Genomic DNA, 16,301 nt, shown 5'->3' on the forward strand with positions numbered 1-16,301 from the left:
AGTGAAAATCAGATTGTGGCAAAAGAATTTGAGCAACAAAGGAAGCCTAATAATAAACCATCTAGTGTTGCTTCTGAAATTAAAGAAAAGTGCATGTTTATTTGCCACCAAATCTGATATTGATGAGCTAGATTTTAGCAAATTTGTTTGCTATGATTTTGTGTGCAAAGAGGCTTTATTTTTATTCGAGGACATGCCTTCCTCTTTGGCCCCTGCTATCACTAACATTTTGAAGGAGTTCGCTGAAGTCTTCCCACAAGATGTGCCACCAGGATTACCACCTATTTGAGGGATTGAGCATCAAATTGACTTAATTCCCGGTGCATAGCTACCCAACCGTGCACCATACCGTAACAATCCAGAGGAGACGACGGAGATTATGCGTTAAGTACAGGAGCTGCTCAACAAAGGTTATATACGCGAAACTCTAAGTCGTTGTGTTGTTCCTATTATACTAGTGCCTAAAAAGGATGGTACGTCGCGTATGTGTGTTGATTGTAGAGGCATTAATAATATTACTATTCGCTATCGTCATCCTATTCCTAGGCTAGATGATATGCTTGATGAATTGAGTGGCGTAGTGGATACCATGCAATTCGTATCAAATTGGGAGATGAATGGAAAACAGCATTTAAAACTAAGTTTGGTTTATATGAGTGGTTAGTCATGCCTTTTGGGTTAACTAATGCACCTAGTACTTTCATGAGACTAATGAACGAAGTTTTACGTGCTTTCATTGGACGATTTGTGGTAGTCTATTTTGATGATATACTGATTTATAGCAAATCTTTGGAAGAACATTTGGAACACTTACATGCTATTTTTATTGCTCTACGTGATGCACGTTTGTTTGGTAACCTTGGGAAGTGCACCTTCTGCACCGACCGAGTATCTTTTCTTGGCTATGTTGTTACTCCAGAGGGAATTGAAGTTGATAAAGCCAAGATTGAAGCTATTGAGAGTTGGCCACAACCCAAAACGGTCACACAAGTGAGGAGTTTTCTTGGACTCGCTGGTTTCTATAGGCGTTTTGTGAGAGATTTTAGCACCATTGCTGCACCTCTCAATGAGCTTACAAAGAAGGATGTGCCTTTTGTTTGGGGTACCGCACAGGAAGAAGCCTTCACGGTATTGAAAGATAAGTTGACACATGCTCCTTTACTCCAACTTCCTGATTTTAATAAGACTTTTGAGCTTGAATGTGATGCTAGTGGAATTGGATTAGGAGGTGAGTTATTACAAGATGGCAAACATGCTGCATACTTTTCTGAAAAATTGAGTGGGCCAAGTCTGAACTATTTTACTTATGATAAAGAATTATATGCTCTTGTTCGGACCTTGGAAACATGGCAACATTATTTGTGGCCCAAAGAATTTGTTATACATTCTGATCATGAATCTTTGAAACACATTAAAAGTCAAGCAAAACATAACCATAGACATGCTAAATGGGTTTAATTCATTGAGACTTTCCCTTATGTCATTAAACACAAGAAGGGTAAAGAAAATGTTATTGCTGATGCATTGTCTCGTCGTTATACTATGCTTTCACAACTTGAATTTAAAATATTTGGTTTGGAGACCATCAAAGATCAATATGTGCATGATGCTGAATTTAAACATGTATTGCAGAATTGTAAAGAAGGTAGAACATGGAACAAGTTCGTCGTTAACGATGGATTTGTGTTTCGTGCTAACAAGCTATGCATTCCAGCTAGCTCCGTTCGTCTTTTGTTGTTGCAGGAGGCGCATGGAGGAGGACTAATGGGACGCTTTGGCGTGAAGAAGACGGAGGATATACTTGCCACACATTTCTTTTGGCCAAAGATGAGACGGGATGTTGAGCGTTCTGTTGCTCGCTGCACTACATGTGAAAAAGCTAAGTCACGACTCAATCGTCATCGTTTATATATGCCTTTGCCTGTACCTAGTGTTCCTTGGGAGGATATATCTATGGATTTTGTTTTAGGTATACCTCGAACAAAGAAGGGGAGGGATAGCATATTTGTTGTCGTCCATAGGTTCTCGAAAATGGCACACTTTATACCATGTCATAAAACCGATGATGTTGTTAATGTTGCTGATTTGTTCTTTCGTGAAATTATTCGCTTGCATGGTGTGCCAAATACTATTGTTTCAGATCATGATACTAAATTTCTTAGCCACTTTTGGAGATGGTTATGGGCTAAGTTGGGGACTAAACTGCTTTTTAGTACTACTTGTCACCCCCAAACTGATGGTCAAACTGAAGTAGTCAATAGAACATTGTCTACTATGCTTACGGCAGTTTTGAAGAATAATAAGAAAATGTGGGAAGAATGCTTGCCTCATATTGAATTTGCTTATAATTGTTCGTTGCATTCTACTACTAAGATTTGCCCTTTTGAAATTCTGTATGGTTTCCTACCTCGTGCACCCATTGATTTGTTGCCTCTTCCATCTTCGGAGAAGGTTAATTTTGATGCTAAACAACGTGCTGAATTGATCTTAAAAATGCATGAGTTAACTAAGGAAAACATTAAGCGTATGAATGCTAAATATAAACTTGTTGGAGATAAGGGTAGAAAACATGTTGTCTTTGCACCTGGAGATCTTGTTTGGTTACATTTGCGTTAGGATAGGTTTCCTAATTTGTGCAAATAAAAGCTAATGCCACGTGTTGATGGTCCTTTTAAGGTGTTAAAGAAAATAAATGACAATGCATATAAACTTGAGTTGCCTGCAGATTTTGGGGTTAGTCCCACTTTTAACATTGTAGATTTAAAGCCTTATTTGGGTGACGAAGATGAGCTTCCGTCGAGGACGACTTCATTTCAAGAAGGGGAGGATGATGAGGACATCAATACCATTGTTAAACCCACAGCCCCTACTACTACATATATTGGACCAATTACTAGAGCTCGCGCACGCCAATTAAATTATCAGGTACTTTTGTTTCTTGGTAATGATTCTGATGTTCATGAGAATATGATGCTGCCTAAATTGGATACATTTTTTTGCTTACAAATGAAGGGCCTGGCATGGATAAGAGGGATGAACACTGGAGCAAGACCAAGCATGGAGATGATGGCATGCGCAATGGAACAAGAACAGAGTTACAAGTGATGATTTCAGGACTATGAAGCCACCATAATGAGTGCATGAAGCCTTGGACGAAATATACAAGATGCCACTTCATATATTTCGTCAAGAGGCTATTATAGGTGCTGCGTCACCTTATTATTGGGCCAGGCCCATGTAATTTTGAAATACTTGAGTATAGGCTGTTTTTAGAGTCCGTATGTGTGGGGAAACAAGAGATATGGTTGGTTTCGGACCCCTCCCCCAGGGGCCACGAAATTCCCCTCCTCTTCCTCCATATATACAACCCTTAGGGCACCATTTAGACTTTGGGTTTTGTTTAGATTAAAGTTCGCCATAGCTGCAACTTCGTGTACTTCGTTTGTGTTCAATGACCAGACAAAGGCGTCACAGAACCCCACCTTCGATCAATAAAGCTTTCCTCTTATATTCGAAATATCCAGATTGCAATCTTAGTTTCTTGCTTGTTCTTCGTTTGCCTGCAGGAAATAGTCCTTCATGGTCAGGTTGATGGTGCTCCGGTGTGGTCAATAACCTCTCGGAGTTGGTTTAGCGATTGCTAAGGCGCGACATCCTCACATGTTCGTAGTCGGATCGTCAAAGTCGACTTCCTCCAAAACGATAGCCACCATCTCATCGAAAGACGGGACACCTTTGCCTCTATCACCATCAACGATCAATATGTGCATGATGCTGATTTTAAAGATGTAATGAAGAATTGTAAAGAAGGTAGAACATGGAACAAGTTCGTTATTAATGATGGCTTTGTGTTCTGTGCTAACAAGCTATGCATTCGAGCTAGCTCTGTTCGTCTTTTGTTGTTGCAGGAGGCGCATTGAGGAGGATTAATGTGACACTTTGGCATGAAGAAGACGGTGGACGTACTTGCTACACATTTCTTTTGGCCAAAGATGAGACGGGATGTTGAGTGTTTTATTGCTCGCTGTACTACATGTCAAAAAGCTAAGTCATGACTCAATCCTCGTGGTTTATATATGCCTTTGCCTGTACCTAGTATTCCTTGGGAGGATATATCTATCGACTTTGTCTTAGGTTTACCTCGAACAAAGAAGGGGAGGGATAGCATATTTGTTGTCATGGATAGAATCTCGAAATTGGCACACTTTATACCATGTCATAAAAGCAATGATGTTGTTAATGTTGCTAATTTGTTCTTTCGTGAAATTATTCGCTTGCATGGTGTTCCAAATACTATTGTTTCAGATCGTGATACTAAATTTCTTAGCCACTTTTGGAGATGTTTATGGGCTAAGTTGGGTACTAAACTGCTTTTTAGTACTACTTGTCACCCCCAAACTAATGGTCAAACTGAAGTAGTCAATAGAACATTGTCTACTATGCTTAGGGTTGTTTTGAAGAATAATAAGAAAATGTGGGAAGAATGCTTGCCTCATATTGAATTTGCTTATAATCGTTCGTTCCATTCTACTACTAAGATGTGCCCTTTTGAAATTGTGTATGGTTTCCTACCTCGTGCACCCATTGATTTGTTGCCTCTTCCATATTTGGAGAAGGTTAATTTTCATGCTAAACAAGGTGCTCAATTGATCTTAGAAACGCATGAGTTAACTAAGGAAAACATTGAGCGTATGAATGCTAAATATAAACTTGCTGGAGATAAGGGTAGAAAACGTGTTGTCTTTGCACTTGGAGATCTGGTTTGGTTACATTTGCGTATGGATTGATTTCCTTATTTGCAAACCGAAGCTAATGCCACGTGCTAATGGTCCATTTAAGTTAGAGAAAATAAATGATAATGCATATAAACTTGAGCTGCCTACAGATGGGGTTAGTCCCACTTTTAACATTGCAGATTTGAAGCCCTATTTGGGTGAGGAAGATGAGCTTCCGTCGAGGATGACTTCATTTCAACAAGGGGAGGATGATGAGGACAACAATACCATTGTTACACCCATAGCCCCTACTGCTACATACAGTGGACCAATTACTAGAGCTCGCGCACGCCAATTACATTTTCAGGTACTTTCATTTCTTGGTAATGATTCTAATGTTCGTGAAATTATGATGCTGCCTAAATTGGATACATTTGTTTTGCTTACAAATGAAGGGTCTGGCATGGATAAGAGGGATGAACACTGGAGCAAGACCAAGCATGGAGAGGATGGCATGCGCAAGGGGAACAAGAACGGAGTTACAAGTGATGATTTCAGGACTTTGAAGCTGCCATAATGAGTGCATGAAGCCTTGGACGAAATATACAAGATGCCACTTCATAAATTTCGTCCAAAGGCTATTCTAGGTGCTGTGTCACCTTATTATTGGGCCTGGCCCATGTAATTTCTAAATACATAAGTATAGGCTGTTTTTAGAGTCCGTATGTGTAGGGAAACAAGAGATAGGGTTGGTTTCGGACCCCTTCCCCAAGGGCCACGAAATTCCCCCCCTCTTACTCCATATATACAACCCTTAGGGCACCTTTTAGACTTTGGGTTTTGTTTATATTAAAGTTCGCCATAGCTGCAACTTCGCGTACTTCATTTGTGTTCAACGACCAGACAAAGGCGTCACAGAACCCCACCTTGATCAATAAAGCTTTCCTCTTATATTCGCAATATCCAGATTGCAATCTTAGTTTCTTGCTTGTTCTTCATTTGCCTGCAGGAAACAGACCTTCGTGGTCAGGTTGATCGTGCTCCGTCATGGTCAATAACCTCTCGGAGTTGGTTTAGCGATTGCTAAGGCACGACGTCCTCGCACGTTCGTAGTCGGATCTTCAAAGTCGACTTCCTCCAAAATGATAGTCACCATCTCATCGAAAGACGGGACTCCGTTGCCTCTGTCACGTTGAGCCAGCACAGTGGACAGGTCGCACACGTCCCGTCGTGCCTGCGCGGCGGACTGCTCGCGCTCGTCCCATCTAATCAAACAGCTGCACGCATGCCACCGAGTATGGTTAAATTTTGGCACAGAAATACAAAGATGACCGATGAACGAGGACCGAGGTAGTACTCTCGCATAACAAAAGAGGGATGCATGGCCGCCTTAAATGGTCACGGGAACACACACAGTTCATATAATACAACGGTTTTGTGATATTAACGTGTCAGCTATTTGTTTCAAAAGGAATTCGTTGGCTATTAATGTGTGCGCCCTGTCTCAAACTGGACGATTTTTTTACCACGACATATATGTGCCATGTCATGAAACCATGCCAAGTTTCATGATTTTTGGGAGCGTTTTGGATTTACTGGGATTTAAAAACCAAGGTTCCCAATGTTCGGGACGACGAGACGTTTGTAACTCATTCCTATTCCTTCAATGAGACGTAAACATGAACCCAACGACACATTTACGATTTTCCACCCATTTTGCTTCACTTGAGCATGTGCTTGTAGTTTAAATTTAAATTATGGACATTAAATGCCTAGAAAACTCAAGTAATATATAAAATGGCCAAATGAATCTTGAATAGTTACAAATTTCAGCACGGCACTCCTGTTATTCTATGTTGCGTGTAGAAAACAAAATTCAAGCCGAGAAGAGGCAGCGATCATTGTTTCACCCACAAGAGGGGCATGTTTCCCTATTGGAACCACGCGGGTTGCGAGAAGCTCCGGCTTGTAAGGGGCTTGTAATATAGCTTGGCCCAAATTGGACAATTTTTTTACCATGATATGTATGTGCCATGTCACGACACCATGCCATGTTTCATGATTTTCTGTTGACATTTGGATTTACGGATATTAAAAAACCCGACATTCGCAATGTTTGAGGCTGAGCCAGGACATGGAGACCTAAACATGCATCCAAGGACACATGTACGATTTTTCTAGCCATTTTGGTGCACTGGAGCATGTGTTTGTAGTTTAGATTTGTATTGTGGACATTAAATGCCTAGAAAACTCAATTAATGTATAAAAAGGTCAAACGAACCCTGAATAATTTCAAAGTTTAGTGTTAATCTCTCGTTGTTCAATGTTGCCTGTAGAAGAAAATACAAGGCGAGAAGAGGGAGCGCTTATCGTTTCGCCCACAAGGGGGACACATTTCCCTATCGAAACCACGAGGGTTCTTGTGAGAGGCTCTGGTTTGTAAGAGGTTTGTAATAAAGCTTGGCCCAAATTGGACAATTTTTTTACCACCACATATATGTGCCATGACGTGACACCATGCCAACTTCCATGATTTTCTGATGAGTTTTGGATTTACGGGTATTTGAAAACCGAGATTCCCAATGTTTGAGGATGAGCCAGGATGCCGATATGGTTGTAATTCATTCCCATTCCTTACATGGGACCTAAACATGGACCCAAGGACACATGTATGATCTTTCTAGACATTTTGGTGCACTGGAGCATGTATTTATAGTTCAGATTTGAATTATGGACATTAAATGCCTAGGAGACTCAATTAATGTATAAAAATGCCAAATGAACCCTGAATAATTTTAAATTTAAGCACGGATATCCTATTGTTCCATGTTGCATGTAGAAAAAAATACTAGGCGAAAAGAGGCAGCGATTATCGTTTCGCCCACAAGGGGGACATTTTCCCCTATCGGAACCATGAGCCTTCTTGAGAGAAGCTCCGGTTTGTAAGAGGCTTGTAATAAAACTTGCCCCAAAATGGACAATATTTTTCCACGACATATATGTGCCATGTCGTGACACCATGCCATGTTTCATGATTTTTGGGTGAGTTTTGGATTTACGGGGATTTAAAAACCGAGATTCTCAAAATGTCCGAGGCCGAGCCAGACACCGAGACGGTTGAATTCATTCCCATTCTTTGCATCGGACCTAAACATGCACCCAAGGACACATTTATGATTTTCTAGCCATTTTGGTGCATTAATTTAAATTATGCACATTAAATTAATGCTTATAAAACTTAATTATAAGCTATAAAAAAGGCCAAACGAACCCTGAATATTTAAAGCGGTTCTGGTCAACCGTCTGTCACCCGTGGGTAAGCACTGTGCGCATGCATTGTGCAAGCTCACGCTTCCTTCTTTATTAAGTTTTCCATATTAATGGTGTTAGATATCCAAACACGCTACCATTTCCCACCACTCCTCCCATCGGTTACCCGCCTCTTCCCCCATCGGTTCCCCGCTGTTAGTGTCAGTGCTCATGGAAGGCTACGCGGCGACACACTCGCCATGTAAATATTGCACACAGTTTCTAAAAGTACAAACATGTGTGATAGTAAGGAGTAGGTCCCATACGGTGACCAGCGTGAAACGCCTTGAAGGCAAGGAGGCAAGTCTTATTAGTAAGAGGCAGCTTCCCAGCCGCTAACCGAGTCGAATAGAACGAAGAAGTTAAGCGTGCTAGGGCTGGAGGAGTCTAAAGATGGGTGACCCGGTGGGAACTTGCATATCTCAAGCTTCATTAAAGCACCATGATACCGTCATTATAGACATTTTATCATCTAAATGTGTCTGTAGTGACCTGTGTTGACGATTATATAAACCTTGGGATCCTTTTTTTGGTAAATTGTAGAATATATTGTTTATTGTTTATTTCTTGTTAAAAAAATTGGAGAATGATCGAGATCTGTAACCACACCCCCCTACAATCTTTCGCTTTGACCCAACGTACGTGAAGGGTTTCACCATGACGGTTTCCTCTTGCTCTATGTTCTATGTCAGAGCAAATCAAGTTTGAGCACATGCGTTGGACCACACCCCCGTACCCCCCAGCCGCCTCGAAGTTGTGGAACCAACATCGTACATCTTTAACCTAGCTGGGGTACGATGTTTAGTTTGTAATGTTACTAATGTAGTTGGTGCCCCATCGAAGTTGTGCATTCAGTATTTGAACAAATCACACACCACCCATACATTTTTTTCGGGCCGCATGCAGGGTATAGGGGGTGTTCTGATCGAGCATGTCTCCCTTGTGCAGTTTACACGACACACATATCTGCAGGCTCCCCTCCCCCCGCCAAGTTAGACCAAATCAAGTTTGAGCACATGCGTTGGACAACACCCCCCTCCCCCCGCCTCAAAGTTGGGGAACCAACATCGTACGTATTGAATCTAGCTTGGGGTCGGGTACGGTGTTCGGTTTGTAATGTAGTTGGTGCCCCATCGAAGTTATGCATTGGGGATTTGAACACATCACACACCACCCATACATATTTTCGGGCCACATGCAGGGTATAGGGGGTCTTCTGATCGACCACGTCTCCCTGTGCTTTTTTTGTGACGACTTGAACACATCACACACCACCCATACATATTTTTGGGCCGCATGCAGGGTATAGGGGGTCTTCTGATCGACCACGTCTCCCTGTGCAGTTTTTTGTGATGAAACACACATATCTATGGGCTCCCTGGATCTATATATCATCCCGTTGACCGATAACGAGGTGTACGTGTTGGCCATGAATGGATTCCTCCTAGTTAGTGTTAGGGCCGGTCACCGTCACATGTCATTCGAGCAAAGTTTGAGCTCATGCGTTCTCAGGATTCCCTCCCACAGGCTCGGATTGGTGTGTTGGACCGACACCGTACCCTGCGTATCTCGTCCTTAATTAGCTGTCCTTCATGGTGGTTGTCTGTATCGAGAGGCAGGCACCACATCTAAATTTTACATTTTTTATATTGAAAACACATCACCCCTTCCAACGTACATCATTTTTGGGCCGCATGCAGGCGGTGTTGGTTTTGTGGCCCCTCTCGTGCGATTTTTTAGGATGGTCGAATCTATTGGCCCAAGCGGTATATGTATATATATTCTATCCATTTTTTTATCGAAAACAACAGTTGTCATTTGAACAAGCGATAGATTCACTAGTCCACCTTATGGTAGGTCATGGTGACATGCATGTATGACCAAAGTATCAGTACGTGCATTCGTCCCGCCAACACGGAGTGAGAGGTGGGTCAAGCACCCTAGCTAGGTAGCTACAACATTATGTCATTGTAGATATATCCAAGGGGGCTTTCTAGTTTACGAGGATGGTGCCACCAAAGTTGTGCATTGTGTATTTAAACATCACACCCTATATTCCTACATAGATTTGGCCACTTCCAGGTGGTTCTTGACTTCTGGCCCCTCTCATCGATCTTCGATGACGCGCCCAATCATGGGCCCGGGTGGTCAAAGTTGTGCATTGGAATTTTGAACATCACACGCCACCCTTTTCATTCGTATATACTTGGGACACATCATGGTGTGGCTGTCTTCTGACCCTCTCTCACGTTTGTTTTTGCCACGAAGACTCGGATGACGCTCAACGGACATGGGTGTACTGTCTTAACTGTGTGCGATGCAACTGCGCTGTGAAATCACCATGAATGTGCATCCGCGAGAAAGGGTGTAGGCAGTGGAAAACCGTGTGTGATGCTAGTGCGCTCTGAAATCACCACGACTGCGCAAGCGCGCGCAAGGTGTGTGTGCGATACAAGTGCGCTGTGAATCACCACGACTATGCAAGCGCGAGGAAGGGTGGAGGCAGTGGCTTAACCGTGTGCAATGAAAGTGCGTTTTGAAATCATCATGACTGCGCAAGCGTGAGCAAGGGTGGTACTGGCTTAACCGCATGCGATGCAAGTGCGTTGTGAATCACCACGACTGCGCAAGCACGAGCAAGGGTGGTACCGGCTTAACCGTGTGCGATGCTAGTGCACTGTAACATCACCACATGCGCAAGCTAAAGTCGGCTAGTTTATCTAGGATGAATTCCACGTCTGCGTCTGAAAATTGGGACGAACCGTGTGCGATAGACCAGCTAGGTAGAAATCTAAAAACAAACTACCTGTCTTGAGTGATGTAAAAATCGGCGGTTCCGCCCTTTTCTATATTATCATACACGCATGTTCTTATTGGACCGTGTGCGATCTTGGGTGCTCCTGTCCCACATCAATTCCTTTACCCAACTTTTAGTAGCCGCAGTATTTCAACCGTTGCCCACACTCCTCCAGCACTGACCTTATACTAAAATTCTATTAGCCGAGGCATTTCAATCGTCGCCTTCCCTCGTCCACCACCATCTCCACCCACCATTACTAAAAAAATTAGTAGCTGCGACGTATCCTCAAACACCACCCCCCCTCCATAGTCCCCCACCCGCCCCTCCCCCCTTGAACTCTAGCTCGCCGACGCCACCGCTGCCGCCATCCCCTGTTGGTCTGCCCGTGCCTCCTAGCTTAGATAATAAAGTTCAGGTTACCTAGCGATTCCCATACCATGGCCCCCTGAGTTTTTAGACGAGGCCTGCGGTGTCCCACCCCGCTAGATCCACATCCTCTGCTCCAGAGAGTCACAGCCTAAGCCCGACCACATATCCCGGGGAGCCCGACGAGCGCTCGGCCAAAAAGAGGTTTATCATGGCCTCTCCAACGAACGTTGGTGAGGTGGCCGCCGTTCGTCCCGACCTGTTGATCCGCGAGCAACACCTCGTCATGGAAGCCGGCGAGGATGTTGACTACATTGCCATGCCGAAGGCTTCACGTCAGTGGGCTAGATTATTACTGTATCTCGGGAAAGCTAGGTACGACATCAAGCTCGTCGATAGCGATGGCTTCATGCGGGACATGTCACAGGTTAAGTGGTCCATCCCGAACCTCTCTGGTTCACCCGCTATCGATCTCTTTGACGGCTCTGCCGCTGATCTCCTCCTCCACGCGGTCAAGGATTTGCGATCCTTGTATGCCATCGAGCCCATTTTGTCATTTTTGAAGGACACGTTCTACGGCGGCAGCTTGGGATCCTCAATTGCCCAGTCAGATATCACCAACCACAGCCACGAGGAGGGCACCCACAAAGGTTCTTCCATGGTGAAACAACCCATCTGCTTGATCAGAGAGTGCACCATGGGTATGTGCTCTTGCAAATGGAAGGATCACGTCCATGACATGTGAGGCAACATCCTATCTGCAAAACTTACTTTTCTAGCTAGCCAACCCATACCCTTTATTGTAGTAGCTTTTGCCATGAACTGTTTTAACTGTGTCATGTCTAATTATTTCAGTTATGCCAAAATGTAATGTTCAAGGGGGCTATGTGTTGTTTATGTACGAATTGTCCACTTCAGTTTCACGAATGGCTATATTTGGTTGTTTATCATGAGTAGATGCCTTGTTTATCTGTATTTGGTTGTTAGGTTGGTTGTAGTGAGCATTTGTCTAGTTATCAAGCGGATGCCTTGCTTATCTGTATTTGGTTGTTAGGTTGGTTGCAATGAGCATTTGTCCAGTTTTCAAGCAGATGCCTTGTTTATTTGTATTTGCTTGTTAGGATGGTGGCAGTGAGCATTTTTCCAGTTTTCAAGCATATGCCCTGTATATCTATATTTGCTTGTTAGGTTGGTTTCAGTGAGACTCTGTCCAGTTTTCAATGGCTATATTTGGTTGTTATACTGATCATTTATGCCTTGTTTATTTCAGTCATTCATAATGTGATGTTCATTCTGTGCAAGTCAGAACTGTGTCGCTCGATTCCATCAATACCAGTTTGAACGACTATATTTGGTTCCAGTTATGCCTAGTGTAGTTAACACATGCCCTTTATTTCAGTTTTACACATTTATCCAGTGTGATGTTTAAGCATGAGCTACATTCTATTCGTTTTCAACATGCTGAAGGGAATGTTACCAGTTTGAATTGCAATATTTGGTGGTTGTTAAGCCTGTTGGAGGTAACATTCCCTTCCATTTTATATCCTCTTTAACAACATGCTGAAACCAACACATTCAAGCTATCATTTGGAGATGATGTTGTTTACCTTGCTATATTTGTTTGATGTTAAAGTTGATGTACTTATCATGCCTTTCACTACTTATGCAGGACAACAACGGGACTGGCCAGTATTTTCCGCCGAGGTTTCATCCCTCAGCTTGTACTCCCCCCGTCGTTCCATAACGTAGTGCATATAGTTCCAGGCCTGGACACTTTTTAGCTTCTACTATTGACTTGTTGCTTGTAGGTACATATGCCCTTGGCAAAGATCCACGCATCGACCTTTTTTGCATATGGGGCAATGAGATATTCATGAACAAGCATCAAGTTAGGAAATTGATGAGGATTATTAGCTAAAACATACGAATGGTGGCAAGAAATTTATTTGTTTATGCTCTATCCAACACAACAGTGAGCTGTAGGGTGATAACTACAAACTCTGCAGCCTTCTCTTTTAGCTGCCCATAATGAGTTGTTAGACAACAATGTCTGAATCTTTTTCGTTTGTAGTGGTTCCCAAAGCAGTTTACTCAAGATTACCTCGCAAAGTACATGATTGGTGGACATGCAATGAAGGTTAAAGTATTTCATCCTAACTACAATGAGCATTCGGAAGTCCTAATGAAGACAGTGAAGGATGGTCGGGCAGCCATCACAAGGGGTTGGCCTAGAGTCATGCGTGCATTACACATGGAGGGCACAATATGGGCATTCCACTTCACCTTCTCCAGCAACCAGAATGTCTTTCGCCCCTCTCTTTACAGTCTTTAGTATAACTGTGGTTCATCATTCTTTACTTTGTGCTTATGTAGTTCTAGGGTATATGTACCTATGCATCAAATTATGCATTCGTGCTTGAACCTGTATTTGTAATAAACATGGTTCGATATGAAATAAGTGATTCCTACTTTCAAATTCAAAATCTATGATTTTAGATGCAGAGATTAAATTAGGGATTGCACTGCACACGGTTTGTGAAAGAAAAACGTCTGTGATAAACGTGGAGATCAAACACGTTTCTCGGATCCCCTACGTGTGTGATCAATCTCTACTGCACACACAATCAGCGAAGAAAAAACGTGTGAGATTAACAACAACATCGCACATAGTTCTATCTTATTAAATGTTTGTGAAATTCACCTTATCACACATGCTTGGCAAATATGGACTGTTTATGATGTTTGTGCGCATCGCAAATGTTTCCTCATAGAATAATGTGTGCGATAGGTCTTCATCTCACGAGGGTACGACTGATGAATCATGTGGGATATATTCAAGCTTCGCATACAGTCTTATAGGGACAACTATATGCACTCTTACATGCAATCGCATACAGTCGAGGAAAAGTAAATGTGTGTGATTTCTGCTTATCGTACTTGTTCTATAATCGTGAATTGTTTGAGATGGGTCGCGCATCATAAATGTAGCACCACAGAATACCGATTCTGATGGCAAGGCGAGCACAAATGAGTAGCAAGGATGGAGCATTTGGGGTATTCGAGATATCAGAGACAGTTTGATAGGGACAACTGTATGCATCATGGCTCCCTATCACTATTGTAGGTTGCTGCTAACACGACACTACGACCAGAGACCCTTTGACGAAACTGTGTGCGATGCATTAATCGCAAACGATGGTGTAAATAACCGTCAAAAAAGGTGCAGAATGTTTGCGATGACGGATGCATCAAACATGGTTCAGAGTTTAGTTGCGTGTGCGATGCAGGGCATACGGTTCAGTCCAATTAACTATTTGCAATGTGGTAGAACAAAAGAAACGGGCAGCCATATGAAGGCGTGTGTGATATACAGCTTACGATTCACTCGGATGAACTGTTTGTGATTAGGCAACACACAAAAAACGGTCAGCCATATCAAGGTGTGTGCGATATACGGCACACAGTCCACTCGGATGAACTGTTTTCATTAGGCAACACAACAGAAACGGTTCAACCAGATCAAGGTGTGTGTGCAATGGAGGGTACACTGTTCATTCCGATAAACTGTTTGTGTTGAGCCAAGAGAACAAAAACGTTTCACATAAACAAGATGTGTGTAATACGTGGCAAACATCCAATTACATAGGTGGCTAGTACACACATGAAATTTCCACACACCAAATTACATGCATAATTAACTAGGATAAACAATCATCTGATCATCATCTACTTCTTGTGCTAGCTCGATGTTCCTTCTATTCGAAGTTTCCATTAATTGATGGCATTTTATGAACACGCCACTGTTTCCTGCCATTTCCTCACTGGTTTCCTGCCACCCAGCGATATTGCGCATAAACGTAGGCGGAGCGCGACGCACGGAGGCAACAAGCGCAGCCTGTAGCACATCCACATTTTCCAAGCATGCCAACCCACCAAAGTGCCGCCTCTGCCATCAACCTCGTCGACCAGGAAAACGAGCAGGCACCACGACCATCGAGGCCGAGGCGCTCCTCGGCAACTCGATGGACGACCCCGTGATGCGTGTCATCGCCAGGGTTGAGCAGACCCTTGGCGCATGGCGCTTCAGCGTCGCGGATCAAGAAAGGCATGTCAGCACCGAGAGGCTGCAGCTCGCCACACAACATGATCGATGGCGTGCCGCAGAGCAAGTTAGGCGCGTCCGCACCGATAGGTTGCGGCTCGCCGCACGGCTAGACCGTTGGAGCATCGCAGAGCGAGAGGCGCGGCGTGCTGCATAGCAAGAGTGGATCCATCGGTGCTTGCCTCCTGTCGATAGGGCGTCGCAGCTGGCTACATGTCCCGTCAGTACCCCATTCCTCGCCAGGAGTGGGCAGAGGCCCTTTGCACCATACTTGCACCGGACGCCCGCCGCGCCGTTCACATGGCTCGCACCGTTCGCCTTGTCCGCAGCCCGCTCGATGCCAGCGCGCTAGTCGGTAGGCTCGACCGCCTCCTTGGCCCAGGTGTCCACCTGGGCGCAGTAGAGGACCATGGTCGTCGCATCCTCGAGCTGGTGATCTCTGATGAAATAGCCAACTTGGAGCTCGAGATCACGCTCCAGATGTACCACGAGCGTGTCGACCGCTTGGACGAATGCCTGCATGAGTTCAGGCAGAGCCAAGAGCTACCGTAGGCAAGGGCTGCCGGTCATGGTCTCATGGACGGGTTTTATTTTGTTGAGTCGTTTCGACGTGGATAGCTATGTATTCACAGCAATCATTGTATTTCTATATTTATTGCTCTATTTCAATGTGTGTACTCTGTTTTTCGTTCTTATATGTTCTGTTTCAATGTGTGTATATACGCTTTCCATTCTGTATATGTGGATGATAACAGCTAGATTCAAATTAGTATACAAAAACAGATAGAAAATGGAATTCATAATATATATATATATATTAATTGTTCATTAGTTCATCATAGAATATATATAATATCATCACATATACGTGATGATACTTAAGTACTAGGTAGAATGCATAAAATTCAAAACGAACAATACTAAAACTAATAATCCCTTCTAGGGGCAGTATTCAGATAGCCCCTTGCCAGCAGCTCCCTGATGCGCGGTGTCTTCCTAGTGCGGAGGC

Source organism: Triticum aestivum, chromosome 5D, assembly GCF_018294505.1.
Source record: "Triticum aestivum cultivar Chinese Spring chromosome 5D, IWGSC CS RefSeq v2.1, whole genome shotgun sequence".
Classification (NCBI taxonomy): Eukaryota; Viridiplantae; Streptophyta; class Magnoliopsida; order Poales; family Poaceae; genus Triticum; species Triticum aestivum.